This window comes from Salmo salar, chromosome 01, assembly GCF_965601325.2.
Source record: "Salmo salar chromosome 01, fSalSal1, whole genome shotgun sequence".
Classification (NCBI taxonomy): domain Eukaryota; kingdom Metazoa; phylum Chordata; class Actinopteri; order Salmoniformes; family Salmonidae; genus Salmo; species Salmo salar.
This window is the reverse complement of record NC_138291.1, coordinates 53,313,726-53,332,974: the sequence shown is the minus strand read 5'-3', so window position 1 is coordinate 53,332,974 and position 19,249 is coordinate 53,313,726. Positions and strand designations below refer to the sequence as shown.

At 41.9% G+C, this 19,249-nt stretch overlaps 1 long non-coding RNA gene across 1 annotated transcript in view; it reads left to right on the top strand.

Annotated features, from left to right (window-relative positions):
- The window catches only part of LOC123743248 (uncharacterized), a 56,262-nt gene extending 40,901 nt beyond the window's left edge, over positions 1-15,361 (top strand). Inside the window, exon 2 of the long non-coding RNA XR_006770056.2 lies at positions 14,678-15,361. This is a non-coding gene — a long non-coding RNA (uncharacterized LOC123743248). The remainder of the gene's footprint in view (positions 1-14,677) is intronic.
- The last annotated feature ends 3,888 nt before the right edge of the window (positions 15,362-19,249 follow it).

Here is a 19,249-nt window from a genome sequence, read left to right as displayed (position 1 = left end):
AACTTCTGAGCCACTGGAATTGTGATACAGTGAATTATAAGTGAAATAATCTGTCTGTAAACAATTGTTGGAAAAATGACTTGTGTCATGCACAAAGTAGATGTCCTAACCGACTTGCCAAAACTATAGTTTGTTAACATGACATTTGTGGAGTGGTTGAAAAGTGAGTTTTAATGACTCCATCCTAAGTGTATGTAAACTTCCGACTTCAACAGTACATGGTTTGTGGAAGGTGTTTGGTGGGTGGGCTCACTTGTGGAGTTGAATGGGACGACACCTTCTGCTGTCCACCTTGCACTAAGCCATTTAAAAGTTCACAGATCATGCTAATGGCAACAGAGTATTAATGGCAGTCATAAATCATCACAATAATCCAATTACAAACCACATAACATTGAAATTGTCACACCCTGATCTGTTTCACCTGTCTAGTGCTTGTCTCCACCCCCTTCCAGGTGTCGTCCACCTTCCCCATTATCCCGAGTGTACTTATCCCGAGTGCCCACTGACAAAGAAATTATCAGTCTATAATTTTAATGGTAGGTTTATTTGAACAGTGAGAGGCAGAATAACAACAAAAATATAGAGAAAAACGCATGTAAAAAATGTTATAAATTGATTTGCATTTTAATGAGGGAAATAAGTATTTGACCCCCTCTCAATCAGAAAGATTTCTGGCTCCCAGGTGTCTTTTATACAGGTAACGAGCTGAGATTAGGAGCACACTCTTAAAGGGAGTGCTCCTAATCTCAGTTTGTTACCTGTATAAAAGACACCAGTCCACAGAAGCAATCAATCAATCAGATTCCAAACTCTCCACCATGGCCAAGACCAAAGAGCTCTCCAAAGATGTCAGGGACAAGATTGTAGACCTACACAAGGCTGGAATGGGCTACAAGACCATCGCCAAGCAGCTTGGTGAGAAGTTGACAACATTTGGTGCGATAATTCGCAAATGGAAGAAACACAAAAGAACTGTCAATATCCCTCGGCCTGGAGCTCCATGCAAGATCTCACCTCGTAGAGTTGCAATGAGCATGAGAACGGTGAGGAATCAGCCCAGAACTACACGGGAGGATCTTGTTAATGATCTCAAGGCAGCTGGGACCATAGTCACCAAGAAAACAATTGGTAACACACTATGCCGTGAAGGACTGAAATCCTGCAGCGCCCGCATAGTCCCACTGCTCAAGAATACATATACATGCCCATCTGAAGTTTGCCAATGAACATCTGAATGATTCAGACGACAACTGGTGAAAGTGTTGTGGTCAGATGAGACCAAAATGGAGCTCTTTGGCATCAACTCAACTCGCCGTGTTTGGAGGAGAAGGAATGCTGCCTATGACCCCAAGAACACCATCTCCACCGTCAAACATGGAGGTGGAAACATTATGCTTTGGGTGTGTTTTTCTGCTAAGGAGACAGGACAACTTCACCGCATCATTTGACGGGGCCATGTACTGTCAAATCTTGGGTGAGAAACTCCTTCCCTCAGCCAGGGCATTGAAAATGGGTCGTGGATGAGTATTCCAGAGTGACAATGACCCAAAACACATGGCCAAGGCAACAAAGGAGTGGCTCAAGAAGAAGCACATTAAGGTCCTGGAGTGGCCTAGCCAGTCTCCAGACCTTAATCCCTTAGAAAATCTGTGGAGGGAGCTGAAGGTTCGAGTTGCCACACGTCAGCCTCGAAACCTTAATGACTTGGAGAAGATCTGCAAAGAGGAGTGGGACAAAATCCCTCCTGAGATGTGTGCAAACCTGGTGACCAACTACAAAAAACGTCTGACCTCTGTGATTGCCAACAAGGGTTTTGCCACCAAGTACTAAGTCATGTTTTGCAGAGGGGTCAAATACTTATTTCCCTCATTAAAATGCAAATCAATTTATAACATTTTTGACATGCGTTTTTCTGGATTTTTTTGTTGTTATTCTGTCTCTCACTGTTCATATAAACCTACCATTAAAATTATAGACTGATCATTTCTTTGTAAGTGGGCAAACGTACAAAATCAGCAGGGGATCAAATACTTTTTCCCCCCACTGTACCTGTGTTCTCTGTTTGTCTGTTGCCAATTCGGTTTTTTTCATCAAGCCTACCAGCGGTTTTTCCTGTCTGTCTGTCTGTCTGTCTGTCTGTCTGTCTGTCTGTCTGTCTGTCTGTCTGTCTGTCTGTCTGTCTGTCTGTCTGTCTGTCTGTCTGTCTGTCTGTCTGTCTGTCTGTCTGTCTGTCTGTCTGTCTGTCTGTCTGTCTGTCTGTCTGTCTGTCTGTCTGGTTTTCTAGCTTTCCTGGTTTTGACCATTCTACCTGCCTGTCGTTCTGTACCTTGCCATACCACCCTGGATTACTGACCTCTGCCTGCCTTGAGCCTGCCTGCTGTTCTGTACCTTTCGGACCTGTCGTTTGCCTGCCCCCCTGTTTGAGTAATAACTTTTGTTACTTCGAAAGTGTCTGCATCTGGGTCTTCTCCTGAGCCTTGACAGAAATCACCATTTGTTTTAAGTTAAATAATGCAAATAAATGGTACTCTGATTCAGAGGGTTTGGGTTAAATGCGGAAGACACATTTCAGTTGAAGGCATTCAGTTGTACAACTGACTAGGTGTCCCCCTTTCCCTTTCCTAATGGGAACACATCATGGGATGTTCAATACAAATAAAAGGGAATGTAATGGGAATAAATTATGGAAAGGCCTGTTGGTAAAGACTTTAAGAAAGCCAACGAGTACAGCCATTTGTTATCCTCACTGGATCACTGGAGGACCTATGCTAAACCCTAAACCCTACCAATGAGCACTTGTAAAATGTCTGTTGGTAAGCTCTGTAGTAGCTGAATAAGTTGAAGAGGAACCTAATAATAAATCAAATGGATTATGCACTCTGAAAGCCTCCATCTTTGCCCTACAGCCGGCTGGGTATGTCTCCTGTCTGTATGATAATAGCTTTTGTCAAGGCTCATGACCCAGTTGGTACAAAGCGGGAAATTACATCATTTGCAAATGTGCTTTCATTCCATGATAGTGTATAATTGTACAACTGAAAAGAGATTATCTCTCTAGTCCTCTAGTCCTCCACAAACAGCAATCCATCTTTATAGGGAGGATTGGAAAAAAGTGATAATTTGCCAAAAAACCCATGGCGTGGAAGCATGTAGTCAACCTTGGGCCCAGGTTATTTTAAGGGAAGCCAATCTTTGATCAGCCAAGCTGAATGGCTAAGATAAGTGGGAGCTACATCTCGCGGCAGGACCGCACTCCGCTCTGTTATTGCTATTTCCTTCCTGGTTTCTCGAGAGCGGTAAATAGCGGCTACCCCCTCCATTCCTTCTTCCCCTGCACCCCCTCCCGTCTCCCCTCCCTCTTATCTGATCCCCACTTTCTTCTGGAGATCTCTGTCACTTTAATCCACAGTCTGCCGCTGGTTAACAAGGAAATCCTGTGTCAATTATCACCAACCACTTCCTGCTGGGAGAGCGGTGGGGAATCAAACGGGCCTGAGTGTCTTTCACACCAGAGAGGAGCAGTAGGCCTAATTAAATGGCCTTTGTGTCCTGCTGGCTACTGGTGGCCGGGTGTCAGATAGCTCGGCCCAACGACAACCTCTTTTAGCTGACGATTGTTTTGATAGGGGAGCTAGTGGGCACGTTAGGCACCCTAAGGTTGGTAGATTGGGACCCAGGAGTCTAAATTAATATTTGCGTCCAAAGCGCCTGGTCCTAAGTGAGGCCAATGATGGATGAATACTAAGGAATGTTTAAGTGTAGGGGTACTATGCGTGACAGTTCATGACAAGTCTGTCAACAGTGATAGCCTAGATGGTGACTAAGTAGGAAAACCCACAGCCATGCTTGTCATCAGCTGATTCGTTTTGTATGTCATTTTCAATTTTAACAAGCAGACTTACATTTTACATGCTGAAATACATTTATAAACAGTCTTCAATTAAATTCCCTCTTTCCAATTGTTTTGAGATGGAGAGAACACCTTACATTGTCTAGTCTTGCATGTTGGATCATGTGAAACTGTCAAAAAGGAACCAAAATAAAGTTTAGCACACTTCATGTTTTGACCAAACTTTGCTTTTATCAAGTGTTAAAGGCATGAAAGACACCAAGAATCTCACTGCAGATAGACTGCTGATAGGTACTTTTCACAGTGGGAGGCCGTTCCTTTTCTTGCTAGAACAAAAGCGGTACGTGCTGGGTGCTGACCGGTAGCAACGAACATACCATTTCTACTTGTAGAATCGTAACCCTCGTCAGTGGCCAACATCTTGACTTTGAGCCAACGAGAACGAACAGCCACATAGGGGTGTCCTAAAAAAGGGGGGCACCCACTGGGCACAGACGTCAATTCAACATCTATTCCATGTTGTTTAAACGTAATTTAATTGAAATTATGTGGAAACAACGTTGATTCAACCAGTGTGTGCCCAGTGGGCATTTTCTCCGTACATCCACGGATGAGCCAGTCACACTTCATATGCAATGTAGGCTATGGGATGGTAGATAGCTAAGTGCACAGACGCAATGCACACAACACTAAATACTTCCTCCAAGCTAGCTAACCACTGCAGCTAGTATAGACATAATTAAATCACAATGGGTTAACTAGTTTCCATGAAACAGCTGCCTGTGTTAGCTGCCAAGTTTGTGCAGTGTCCTTAGCTAGCTAGGTAAATAGCTATGTTGTGCTAGCTTGCGAACATACTAATATATATACTTTGGCTATGGGCTGGCACTGGCAGTATGGGATTATGGAGATAATAATTTATTTCTACAAAATAGCAACATTAGTGCAGCTAGCTTGGAATCTACACCATTAGCAACACACGGACATGCATTGCCAAGCAACGCCACAATGCCACCTTCTGGTTTGGTGTATTTTAACAAGGTTGAGCTGCTCACGACTTCCAAGGTCTTTGCTGTGTGAACACAAAAGAGATTGACTGCCTACACTGTTCAGAGGCACTAAGTACTGTTGGCAGGCAAACGTTTGACATTCCTACCAGTCTGAGCTTTAAGTCATTAACTACAGTATGAGGGCGTGCAGATTCAATTGTCACTCACTTATGCACAGTTCAGATGACGAACTTATTCAGTGTCAAACTGAATAGAAATTAAGAGCGGGCTGGCACGGTTGAGAGCTTTGCCTGACGTACTGATTCGTTCCATACAATCGCTCTCAACATTGCAGGCTTCCTCTTTGGTTTTGGGTCAAATTCAGGAATGATAGCAACCTCTTGTGTTATAGCTCAGACACATGGAGAAGACTGACCGTTGATAGGTACTTAGCAAAGTAGGAGGCCGTTCCTTCTCTTGGTAGAACAACCTGAGAAGGAACCTGAGATGCAACCCCCTGTTGCATATCGACCTGGTACCAACGAACCTGCCATTTGTTCATGTACAGTCGAAATGCCCTTCAGTGGCTGACAACTTGACATTGAGCAAATCAGAGAGCACGGACCCCCCACGTGGGGGAGCCGAAAAGGAGTATGAACAGAAGACAATAAAAAGGGGGGAAAAAATCATATGAAACAAATGGGGTGGTAAGTGCAGCACAATGCACACAACACTAAATACTTTACCAAGCTAGCTATATAGCAAGATGATGAAGACATCATTTAATTCACTGTCCATTATCCCACACTGCCTGTGCTAGTTCACTTGCTAGCAAACGCCAGCTAAACAGTTAGCATCGCCGTTTGCCAGTTAGCACAACAAAGCTAGACAAATAAAGACGATTTACACACCAGTGCAGCGCGGAAGTTAATGTTTGAAACAGTGAATATGATCGGTTTAATGTGTCTCGGTTAAAGTAACTTGTCTTCAGATTTTATAACTCCCTTTTACTAAGGAATCACGAAGAGTCTCCTCATCCCTGATATAAACCTTGAGATCTGTCACCAATATTAGGCCTACTTGCGACATAGACCATTGATTTTCTCCCAAGACTGCAAAACAATTCATATGTTGATGTAGTGCCCATCGGTTATGAATATTTCAGTGTTGAGAAGTCGTATTTTTACCATCATTTCCTGGTTTCAAAGAGCACCAAAAATGACACTAACCATGAGCCTTAGCATTTCTACCGCCACAGAAACAGACACTGGGTCTGTTCTAACGCAACCACCTGCTAATCCGAGGCCATGATTGTGCTTCCGTTGTGGGTCTAGTAGCGAAGCAACCTTTATTTGCATGCAAATAACATGCCTTCGGAAAGTATTCAGACCCATTGACTTTTTACACATTTTGTTACGTTACAGCCTTATTCTAAATAGGATTAAATAAATTAAAAATCCTCAGCAGTCTACACACAATACCCCATAATGACAAAGCGAAAACAGGTTTTTAGATATTTTTGCAAATGTATATTATATATATATATATATATATATATATATATATATATATATATATATATATATATATATATATATTTATTTATTTTTTAATTTTTTTTAAGTACTCAGACCCTTTGCTATGAGACTCGAAATTGAACACAGGTGCCTCATTGATCATCCTTGAGATGTTTCTACAACTTTATTGGAGTCCACCTGCAGTAAATTCAATTGATTGGACATGATTTGGAAAAGCACACACCTGTCTAAATAGCATCCCACATTTGACAGTGCATGTCAGAGCAAAAAACCAAGCCATTTAAAAAATATATATATCTTTTTTATTTCACCTTTATTTAACCAGGTAAGCTAGTTGAGAACAAGTTCTCATTTACAACTGAGACCTGGCCAAGATAAAGCAAAGCAGTGCGACACAACAACAACACAGAGTTACACATGGAATAAACAAGTGTACAGTCAATAACACAATAGAAGAAAAGAAATAGGAAAAAAGTATATTTACAGTGTGTGCAAATGGTGTGAGGAGGTAAGGCAATAAATAGGCCACAGTAGCGAAGTAATTACAGTTTAGCAAATGAACACTGGAGTGATAAATAGCAGATGATGATGTGCAAGTAGAAATACTGGTGTGCAAAAGAGCTACGAGACAGGATTGTGTTGAGGCACAGATCTGGGGAAGGGTACCAAAACATTTCTGCAGCATTGAAGGTCCCCAAGAACACAGTGAAGTTTGGAAGAAGTTTGGAACCACCAAGACTCTTCCTAGAGGTGGCCACCCGGCCAAACTGAGCAATCGGGGGAGAAGGGCCTTGTTCAGGGAGGTAACCAAGAACCCGATGGTGACTCTGACAGAGCTCCAGAGTTCCTCTGTGGAGATGGGAAAAACTTCCAGAAGGACAACCATCTCTGCAGCACTCCAATAAGCAGGCCTTTATGTTAGAGTGGCTAGACAGAAGCCAATCTTCAGTAAAAGGCACATGACAGCCCACTTGGAGTTTGCCAAAAGTCACCTAAAGACTCTCAGACCATGAGAAACAAGATTCTATGATCTGATGAAACCAAGATTGAACTCTTTGGCCTGAATGCCAAGCGTCATGTCTGGAAGAAACCTGGCTCCATCCCAACGGTGAAACATGGAGGTGGCAGCATCATGCTGTGGGGATGTTTTTCAGCGGCAGGGACTGGGAGACTAGTCAGGATCGAGGCAAAGATGAATGGAGCAAAGTACAGAGAGACCCTTGATGAAAACCTGCTCCAGAGAGCTCAGGACCTCAGACTGGGACGAAGGTTCACCTTCCAACAGGACAACAACCCTAAGCACACAGCCAAGAGAACACAGGAGTGGCTTTGGGACAAGTCTCTGAATGTCCTTGAGTGGCCCAGCCAGAGCCCGGACTTGAACCAGATTGAGCATCTCTGGTGAGACCTGAAAATAGTTGTGCAGTAACGCTCCCCATCCAACCTGACAGAAATTGAGAGGATCTGCAGAGAAGAATGGGAGAAACTCCCCAAATACAGGTGTGCCAAGCTTGTAGCGTCATACCCAAGAAGACTCAAGACTGTAATCGCTGCGAAAGGTGCTTCAACAAAGTACTGAGTAAAGGGTCTGAATACTTATGTAAATGTTTTATTCATATTTTTTATTCATATTTTTTTAGCAAGAAAAAAACAAACAGTTTTTGCTTTGTCGTTATGGTGTATTGTGTGTAGATTGATGAGGAGGAAAAAAACGATTTAATCAATTTTAGAATAAGGCTGTAATCTAACAAAATGTGTAAGTGGTCTGAATACTTTCCGAAGGCACTGTATATTAATATGCATGACCATTTTTCGACAGTGGAAGAACTGCTCAAGCTGCTGAATGAAACAGAGGCGTGCTTCACCCGCACTGCGCCAAAAGAGCGGCAGAGACTGCCGAACTATCGTCAAAGGTCAGACGAGGCGCACTGCAATATTTCAGAAGAGATCCCTGCTTCTCCAAAGAGAAAGTGGCATATTTTTTAGTTTGGTGTAGCAATAGAGCAGTGCTTGAACAAAGGTTTACTTGTTTTGGTAATGGTTTTCAGGGTAGTTTCAGCTGTAGCCACTCTCTCCTACGGTATCTCCACCTCAGCATCCCTTCAAGAGTTACTGGCACAACCTCTTTCATTTGTGCACAATTTTTTATTGATTGGGAAGAACATTTATGTAGCAATTTGAGAACATTACTATATATTTCAAATATTAGTTAGAAATTATAATACATGACATTTTGTACATAGGCCTACTGAATTCCAAAACGTCTTTCTCTGTTGGAAAAAGGCAAAAGGAAAGAGGCTATTTGAGGGCAAACTATGCAGCACTCAAAATGATAATTCTCAGACATCTTTCAAGTGGAGGTCTGAGAAACGGCAGCTCAAGGTTCAAACTGCTGTTTATAATCTTTATCATCATAAGGGGTCAGCAATTCGCCAACCTGCTTACCTTGTAGTAGCCACTTCACTCATAACTGTCACTTACAGGTATCTGGTGTCGCCTGCATAATGGCAGATTATGCTAGCACCCAGAGTCACCACAAAAAAATATATATCTTTGCATGTATTCATTAAAAAAGATAACTGTTAAAAAACGCACCTGAATTATCATTTCAAACTTGTGGTAGTATATGAGATATGCAGTATATGTGCTGACTTCCAATGCTTGATAAAACTGGTCATTTAAGAGATGGAATGAAGCGAAAGAGTATAAACATTAGTGCAGGCGTCACACAATCATAAAAATGTTTGGTATTGAATTAAAGATGAACAGCATGGAAAAAGATATAACTCAAACATTGTAAGCAAATGTAATAATATTACAAATAGAATAATAACACATTTGTTTATACATTGAGATGTATTTACATATTACCAAACAAAAACCAAAAGACCTGCTAGCTCTCCCCTGTTTTGTCCGTTTCACCCCATCTCAGCCTCTGCTGAAGGGTCCCCCTCTGAGCACCTAGGCCACCTTCACATTTTCATATGGAGAGAAGTGGGGATGCGGAAAAACCAATTTACCAACAGAGCGACATCATCTGTTTGGCCGTTTATCTCTGACACACCACCCCTCAGTCCAGTGTTGACGGTACATGATATTCCATTAATCTGCCTAATGAAAATTTAACCAGTGTTATAAACAAATAATTGGCCATTATCCTCTCAAAGATCCCGAATAAATTACTTGGGCGTTTTTCATGGGGTTCTGAAAGAAGAAGCCGGCCCCTCCTGATTGATGTTGGAATAAATGCGGGGCCCGCTCCGTCTCTGCGAGTGGGTCTCGGCTAAGCCTGTGATTGACTTAATGAGAGTCTTTGGGGTGAGTAAATGTTCCAAATTGCTCAGTCATTAGCTTTTGCTCGGCTGTCTGAAGATACCCCCGGATCTACAGCGCAGGTCTCTCCTCTTGTACCATTCCGCCTGCAATTACATTTTCATTTAGAGCAAACCTCTGAAGTCCGATAGGCAGGCCCCTTTTCATTACGCTGGCCTCCTTTTTCTTTTTTTATCTAAATGGTGTGAAATGTCTCTTCATTTAGACCAATTAAAGATGAAAAAGACTGTGCTGTAATGAATTATCATACAAATTATTTACTTAATGCCACAATCTCGTTCCCTCTCTCCCTCTCCTCCTCTCTCATTCTTCTCTCTCTGGCTACGTGGATGCAGAGAGCCAGGCAGACAGGGAGAGTGGTGAGAGGGAGGATATGGTGGGAGTCCACTGTGAATCTTCTTTGAAATGGAAACTTCTCCCCTCAAATATGTACTCGTACAAATGGCTAAGGTTATCCCCTTTTCAGGTTTTATCTAGGTTTTGCATTAAAGGTGGGCTGTGGCTACTGTATTCCAGAATGGAAGAGGGAAGGAGCACCACTAGACGAACAAAGGAATATATCGTCAACATTACTCTCATTTCAGGAATTTAATTTCAGGAGATGTCTAAGCTCCTCTTAATTAAGAACAAGCTTATGCTTTCAAATTAACTCATTTTAATTGAGGGGAATGTTTCCCGTCTGCAAGATGATGTGGAGAATGTCTCAAGTCTCCTTCTCTAGGCTGCTGGCTGACACACAAACACTGGGAGAGTTCAGAACTATCACAGCAGCCACATCCACTCCACTGGGACTGCCTCTCTCTATCCTTCCACACTAGGGTACAACGCTGCCAAAGGCTCCTCCATTAGCCTGTTACACCATCACATCAGCTATTTAGTGCAACATTCTTCAGCCACAATACAAGGCAGCAGCAAAATGCACCCACATTGGGCTTTTCTTTAGTAGCAGACACAATAGGGAGGGAGAATGGTGAAAATGTATATTATTTATTGTAATGTTTTTGTTTTGCATCAGTCTGAATCAGAGCCCAGTAGCACTGGGCAAAGCTAGTGGAGCTGAAGTGGCTTGTCACCATGGAGACTGCAGCTCCAGCTCCGTGCCAGAGCAGTTTTGGCACAGGCCCCAAGATGAGGGGGCAGCAGGAGGGGGCCACCAGGGTGTCCCTGTTCACCCCAACCCTCCTATAAACCCCCACTCCTCTCCAAACAAGAGGGGAAGCTTGGCCTCAGCGAGAACCCAGATACATCGCTTTGGGCCATATTTAAACAACAATGCATTTGAAAACTGGTCTGGATGAATTCCTTTTAAGTTTGATGAAATCTAAATGCTATGCGGGGAAATAAACCTGAGAGAGGTCAGATCCAGAGGAGGTGTCAAAGTGTTGTTAGACTCACAGGGCAATAACGTTAAGTGCTCCATGATTTGTGCTAATCGGTATGAAATCACCCACCATGCTTAAGTGCAGCTACCGCTGCTGTTAAGCTGGCTCTGTTCAGTGTCAGGGCCAATTCGTTCTGACAGCTTCAAAATACAAATACCAAATCGCCATATGGATCGCCCACTTCGAGACCTTTACTCACAGGTACAGCGGAGCAGATTTAGAACAGCATTGATTCCTCATTGGCTTGATTCTCTTTGGAATTGTTTGCATTGATCTTGCAATTACACTGAACAAAAATATAAACGCAACATGCAACAATTTCAAAGATTACAGTTCATATAAGGAAATCAGTCAATTGAAAGAAATTCATTAGGCTCTAATCTATGGATTTCACATGACTGGGAATGTAGATATGCATCTTCAAAAAATACCTTCAAAAAAAAGATTGCGGTGTGGATCAGAAAAGCATTCAGTATCAAGAGTGACCACCATTTGCCTCATGCAGTGCGACACATCTCCTTCCGTAGAGTTGATCAGGCTGTTGATTGTAGCCTGTTGAATGTTGTCCCACTCCTGTTCAATGGCTGTGCAAAGCTGCTGGATATTGGCGGGAACTGGAACATGGAACACGCTGTCGTACACATCAATCCAGAGCATCCCAAACATGCTCAATCGGTGACATTTCTGGTGAGTATGCAGGCCATGAAAGAACTGGGGCATTTTCAGCTTCCAGGAATTTTGTATAGAATCGTGCGACATGGGGCTGTGCATTATTATGCTGAAACATGAATTGATGGCGGAGGATGAATGGCACGACAATGGGTCTCAGGATCTCGTCACGGTATCTCCGCGCATTCAAATTGCCATTGATAAAAGGCAATTGTGTTCGTTATCTGTAGCTTGTGCCTGCCCATGCCATAACCCCACCACCACTATGGGGCACTCTGTTCACAACGTTGACATCAGCAAACCACTCGCCCACACAACACCATACATGCTGTCTGCCTGCCAACTGCCCGGTACAGTTGAAACCGGGATTAATCCGTGAAGAGCACACTTCTCCAGCATGCCAGTGGCCATCGAAGGTAAGAATTTGCCCACTGAAGTCAGTTACAATGCCAAACTGCAGTCAGGTAAAGACCTTGGTGAGGATGACTAGTATGCAGATGAGCTTCCCTGAGACCGTTTCTGACAGTTTGTGTAGAAATTCTTTGGTCGTGCAAACACACAGTTTCATCAGCTGTCTTGGTGGCTGGTCTCAGGCGATCCCGCAAGTAAAGAAGCCGGTTGTGGCGGTTCTGGGCTGGCATGGTTACATGTGGCCTGCGGTTGTGTGGCCGGTTGGATGTACTGGCAAATTCTGTAAAACTATGTTGAAGGTGGCTTGTGGTAGAGAAAAGTACTTTCAATTCTCTGGAAACAGCTCTGGTGGACATTCCTGCAGTCAGCATGCCAATTGCACACTCCCTCGAAACTTGAGACATCTGTTGAATTGTGTTGTGTGACAAAACTGCAGATTTTAGAGTGGCCTTTTATTGTCCCCAGCACAAGGTGCACCTGTGTAATGATCATGCTGTTTAATCAGCTTCTTGATGTGCCACACCTGTCAGGTGGATGTATTATCTTGGCAAAGGAGAAATACTCACTAACAGGGATGATAAATGTGTGCACAGAATTTGAGAGAAATAAGCTTTTTGTGCGTATGTAAAATGTCTGGGATCTTTTATTTTAGCTCATGAAACATGGGACCAACACTTTACATGTTGTGTTCAAATTTTTGTTCAGTGTCAAATAAATGTATGAATATGAGACCTAAAAGCAATAAAAACATGATTAATGACTTCAACTGCAGTGATTTGGGAAGGCCTCTGAATGGGCCAAATTTAACTGTAGGAATAAACTAAAGAGGTTTTATAATGTAATAATCACCATATATGTACATTTAACTGACCTCTGTTGAACTCAGGGAATGACAGACAATCACTATCATCTTAGGCCATGAACATCATTCTGAAAACAAATATGGTGACAAGCATCTGTTAAGTGGTTAAACACTAGAGTAAGGGAAATGGTCTGAGAGCCAATGCAAAAAAACCCTGCTCATTTAGATGTGTCAAAGGATAGGTAGGCTGTCCCGTCAACATACATATGGCTAGACAGGGGATGTTTGCTCAGTCAAACACAAAGCAGTCTGGGTTATCATACTCAAGTCAAGTGCCTTGGAATTATGCATGGCAGTGTGCACCTACAGCTTATGCATGCTAATGGCTAATTGCTAGTCCTGTGTTTTCATGGTCAGGAATAAGATAGCAAAACTGTATTTTCTGAAAAACGCAGAGGAATAGGCTGCACATATTCTCATATATTTCTAATATATTGTCATATATAAGCCCATATTCTCTTTGGAAATAGTTATTCTAATATTGTATTGACGTTTGCAGTACACTTTCATTGTGTTATGCGAGAGCACAGTTCTGGCTTGTATTTCATATCTCCTGGATGAATTAAAGTAACTGTCACCATGCACATGATAGCATCAAGTTGTTCATGAACGGATCAGATAAGTGTGGGGAACTACCTTACAAATGCCCCTACATACAGTGTCTGATCCAAGCCTAACAGTCGTAATATAGCACACTTTCCATATATCAGTAAAATGCCACTTTCTTTGCCATGTCTCAGAATCAAGGTTTCCAACCTTTCAATAAAAAAAGAGAACGGTAACTCTTGTATCCTCTCTTTCCTATCTCACCATCACAGAATATGTGGATGTTGCACATTGTGTAACGACACATACAGTATATGGTCCAGCAAAATGTGTTAAGAGAGTGTGTTAGACAACAAATACTTCGTCATATAAAAGTTTCCTTTGAAAAAATGGTGTCAAGAATTGTATGGAGATGCCAGCGTTTGTTTGAAGGTGGTTGAGCTTTTATGACTTCATTGTGCAGTGAGGTAGATCATGGCAGAAGAAAGTCTCTATAAACCTGCAGGATCACATTACCTACCGCCCACCTGAACACAATGGGCTTGTTTCTTTAGTATTAATAACCAAGCCTCACCTATACAAAATCAATTTGAAAGTATGCATGTGCTACTGAATGGAACTATTAATTAAAAGTGGAACAGGTTCTTATTTTAGTGGAAAGTAGAAAAATTATGAGCCTTTGTTGAGGAAAGCCCAGGAGCAAAGCTTTCATTAGCCTACATGCATGGCAAAAGCAATTCATCAACTATAATTTTCTCTCAATGGGCAAAAAAGGAGGGATCAACCTCAATATGCTATTTATGGAGATTTACGGAAGTCTAGGAAATGCTAATGTGATTAACATTTATGTACAACATGTTTCGAAATGGCCCTCATGTCCATATTTGCCGCTAGATTAAGTATTGCACTTACTCCCAGAAAAATAAAAAAAGATATGCAGTGATATCAAATCTGTTTTGCAGTGCAGGAGTAGCACAATGTTGATTTTTGGGGAGAATTCTCTCTCACATTAGAGGAGGATTTCTTCTTCTCTCTCTCCCCCCAACCCCATCCTCACTCTCTAAATATCTCTCTTTATGTGTGTCTGTCCCCAGATGAAGGCGCGGCGAGCAGAGCGGATGCTTTTGTGCAACCGGAGTGTCTCTCTCGAAAATGTGAACTGTTCCACGGATTAGCTGAGCAGAGATTTATTTAATGCATCCTCGTAGAGTATTGTTGAATTCTATTTTGGGATACGGGGCTTGCCAAGCTCTAAGCCTGGTAATATATGCCTGCTTCAGTTTAAGAGAGAGGGTTCGCAGACCCACTTTATGTTGGGATCATATGGATCATACAGAGTCATTGAATATGAAAATATTGAGGGTCTGGTAGCACATTAATTGTTTCCCAAAGGAACCCCTCATAGCGTGTTTCCAGCATTCTCCACGGTCTATTGTTTGTATGGCTTGTTTAAATATTTAATGTCCTAGAGAATGTTTGTGATATTCTCCAGATAAGGTACTGCAAATGCATATGCCACGAGAGGCCCCTATTTAAGATGCCGGCTTACGATTTCTGAGAGGCCAACAAAGCCATGGATGGAAGAGCCATGGATGGATTTAGGACCAGCGAGAGAATAATGAATAATAAGAATGTATCTTATTTAAAATGCTAAGTATTTACCATATCTTTTAATTTGATCATTATTAAAATATGAGTATGATCATAAGACATTTGTATTTAACCATTCATCTCAATTAGATTTTTTCTGTACTAAACATTAAAATACATTTCCTTTACTTGCAATGAAATATATATTTTAGCTCAATTTACACCATACATGTAATTCTAACAGTCTTTCATGTTTCACTCAATATTAAACCATCATCCATCTGCACCGGCAGATCTCAGTCTACTGTAGTCTAAGACTGAAGCTTAGAATTCTCGAGCCATGTTCCAACTACATTTCCCAGCATGCGTCAAGGTTTGGAATCCTTCTCCTCACAGTGAACTGTGGGCAATGTGACAGAGAGCGACACAAAAGAGGAAAGCCAGGGGGTGCGCAGGAGTGGGGGAGAGGGAGCCGGACAAAAGGGGAAGACATGGGCTTTGCACGGAGGACATGATAAAGCCAGCAGCATTATCGTCAGTGTGAAAGATGGGGGCCATACTTCAAACAGGATTTTCTATCCATGACAGGATACTCCACTGACGCAGTGCAAATACCTCTCTGTAGCAGCAGCATATAGCCCAAGGGCTTCTAGGGTCCTTTGTACATTCAACACAACTACAATGTTATAGAGAAACCCTAGAATGTTTCAAATATATGTAATAGTTGTCCAGATCGCTTTCAAAAAATATTGAACGGAAGACTGTTATGAAATGAAGATATTCCATAAATGAACGGTGGTTTTCACTTTTGAATCTCAACACAGCTATATTCTTGATTTAATATAAATGTTTTCAAGGTGCAAAATATCCTAACACATAACAATGAAAGATGCCTACATTTCTTAGAGAGGCATTCAGCTTGACAAAATATCCCTCTTGCAAAGAAGCCACAAGGTTCAATCAATTAGTCTGTGATTATTATTACTTCTGTTGTTATTACTAGTCCCACTAGCCTGGCTGTTATGGTAACCCTAGACACAGTCCACAGTACTAATCCTTGCCCCTTCCCTAACCCTAACCTTTACTCTCTTAATCAAAATCATATCGTGAGCAAAGGGGCAACAATATTTACATGTTAGTTCTCGCTATGTTCAGTGAGAATTCACTCTCAGTCTGGGAATTTTACATTCCAGTTGTTTGTGTGGGTGTGTATGTATGATTTTGCCCCAGTTCAGTTGACAGCTTCCGCTCCTTTCTCTGGGTTGAAATTCACAAGGACATTACAATCCAAATAAATGAGTAGAAGAAAGGCTTTTAGTTGTAGATGGGTTGTTATGGGTGTGTAGGTCTGTGTTTTATATGACTCTGTCTTGTACATTACGGCTGTACTACCACCCTAGTAATAGAATTAATAGACTAGGTCTTAAAAGTTGTGGTACAATACCATATATTGTGACTAAATAAAGACAGAAAAGAGAGCAATATACGGTATACCCTAACCACAACTAAACAAGTTTATGCCACTTGCCAGACAATGGGTAGGCTGTCTTTTCATTTTGCTCAATATTCAACCCATCTGTCTTTTCGGCAGCAAAATGATTATTGAGGAAGTTTGATCCAACAATAAATATGAACTGGACGGCAAGATAAAGGAAAAGCACGAAAACTGCAGCAAGCATGCATGACAGCGAGACAAAGATATTTCCTATGCAAAGCTTGCACACAATGTCATGTGTGATAGCGACGGATCCTGTCCAAGTTACACGCAGGGGGGGATACCGAAACAAGGCCGGCCGCCTGCATCTTCCATTGATTCCCCCACACTTTACTTGATCCAGAATCTCGCCATATACCAGGGACACAAAGCAGATCTCGGCTTTAGGGTAATCTCATTAAGAAACTCTAACCACCCTATGAGGAGAGAAAAAAAGAAACTCATTCTGCGCCATGCCAAAACCAAGGCTCGGGGAGGCAGGTGTAATGTTACACAATTAGCCTCTAAATGATAAAAAGGAGATTATTGCAAATGAGTACTAGCCAGCACACGCAGCAAGCGTACCTGCATGGTCCCTGAAGATGCTTCAAACTCCTTAGGGACTTATCGGTACCGACTTATCTGTGAAAACGAAAAAGGAAACCCTGTATGCTACAGTGAGGGTGCGGTTCAGGGGGTTGAAGGTCAAGAGTGGTGGTCAAAGTGTACAGTTAACATCCTCTCAGCTCCACTCCAATATACTGTGTGTTATGAAATTAAACATTCACTGTTTAGCATGTAAGGGACATAGGATTACATTTTTAAACAAAATATCCACATTTAATATTGGTGCGGTTGGAAGGAATGTATTGGAACTACAGTATACAGTTGAAGTCGGAAGTTTACATACACCTTAGCCAAATACATTTAAACTCAGTTTTTCACAATTCCTGACATTTAATTCTAGTAAAAATTCCCTGTCTTAGGTTGGTTAGGATCACCACTTTATTTTAAGAATGTGAAATGTCAGAATAATAGTAGAGAGAATGATTTATTTCAGCTTTTATTTTTTTCATCACATTCCCAGTGTGTCAGAAGTTTACATACACTCAATTAGTATTTGGTAGCATTGCCTTTAAATTGTTTAACTTGGGTCAAATGTTTCAGGGTCGCCTTCCACAAGCTTCCCACAATAAGTTGGGTAAATTTTGGCCCATTCCTCCTGACAGAGCTGGTGTAACTGAGTCAGGTTTGTAGGTCTCCTTGCTCGCGCACGCTTTTTCAGTTATGCCCATACATTTTCTATAGGATTGAGGTCAGGGCTTTGTGATGGCCACTCCAATACCTTGACTTTGTTGTCCTTAAGCCATTTTGCCACAACTTTGGAAGTATGCTTGGAGTCCTTGTCCATTTGCGACCAAGCTTTAACTTCCTGACTGATGTCTTGAGATGTTGCTTCAATATATCCACATAATTTTCCTTCCTCATGATGCCATCTATTTTGTGAAGTACACCAGTACCTCCTGCAGCAAAGCACCCCCACAACATGATGCCACCACCCCTGTGCTTCACGGTTGGGATGGTGTTCTTCAGCTTGCAATCCTCCCCTTTTTCCTCCAAACATAACGATGGTCATTATGGCCAAACAGTTCTATTTTTGTTTCATCAGACCAGAGGACGTTTCTCCAAAAAGTATGATATTTTTCCCCATGTGCAGTTGCAACCCGTAGTGTGGCTTTTTTATGGCGGTTTTGGAGCAGTGGCTTCTTCCTTGCTGAGCGGCCTTTCAGGTGATGTCGATAAAGGACTCGTTTTACTGTGGATATAGATACTTTTGTACCTGTTTCCTCCAGCATCTTCACAAGGTCCTTTGCTGTTGTTCTGGGATTGATTTGCACTTTTCGCACCAAAGTACGTTCATCTCTAAGAGACAGAATGCATCTCCTTCCTGAGCTGTATGACGGCTGCATGGTCCCATGGTGTTTATACTTGCGTACTATTGTTTGTACAGATGAACGTGGTACCTTCAGGCGTTTGGAAATTGCTGAGGTGAGGTCTTGGCTGATTTCTTTAGATTTTTCCATGATGTCAAGCAAAGAGGCAGGTACACCTCCAATTGACTCAAATGATGTCAATTAGCCTATCAGAAGCTTCTAAGGCCATGACATCATTTTCTGGAATTTTCCAAGCTGTTTAAAGGCACAGTCAACTTAGTGTATGTAAACTTCTGAGCCACTGGAATTGTGATACAGTGAATTATAAGTGAAATAATCTGTCTGTAAACAATTGTAAACAATTAATTGTGTCATGCACAAAGTAGATGTCCTAACCGACTTGCCAAAACTATAGTTTGTTAATAAGAAATTTTGGAGAGGTTGAGAAACTAGTTTTAATGACTCCAACCTAAGTGCATGTAAACTTCCGACTTCAATCGTATATGAGTTCAACATCCAGTAAAATAGCCTAGTAGGCAACATCTAAAAAGTGACATATTATTTTCACCCATCTCCCTTGTTACTTTAAATGCATCACAGCTGCATTGAGGGACTTTACTGAGGCCAGACTCAGCGCTCCTGCTGAGTTCTTCTGTCAACTACTACCA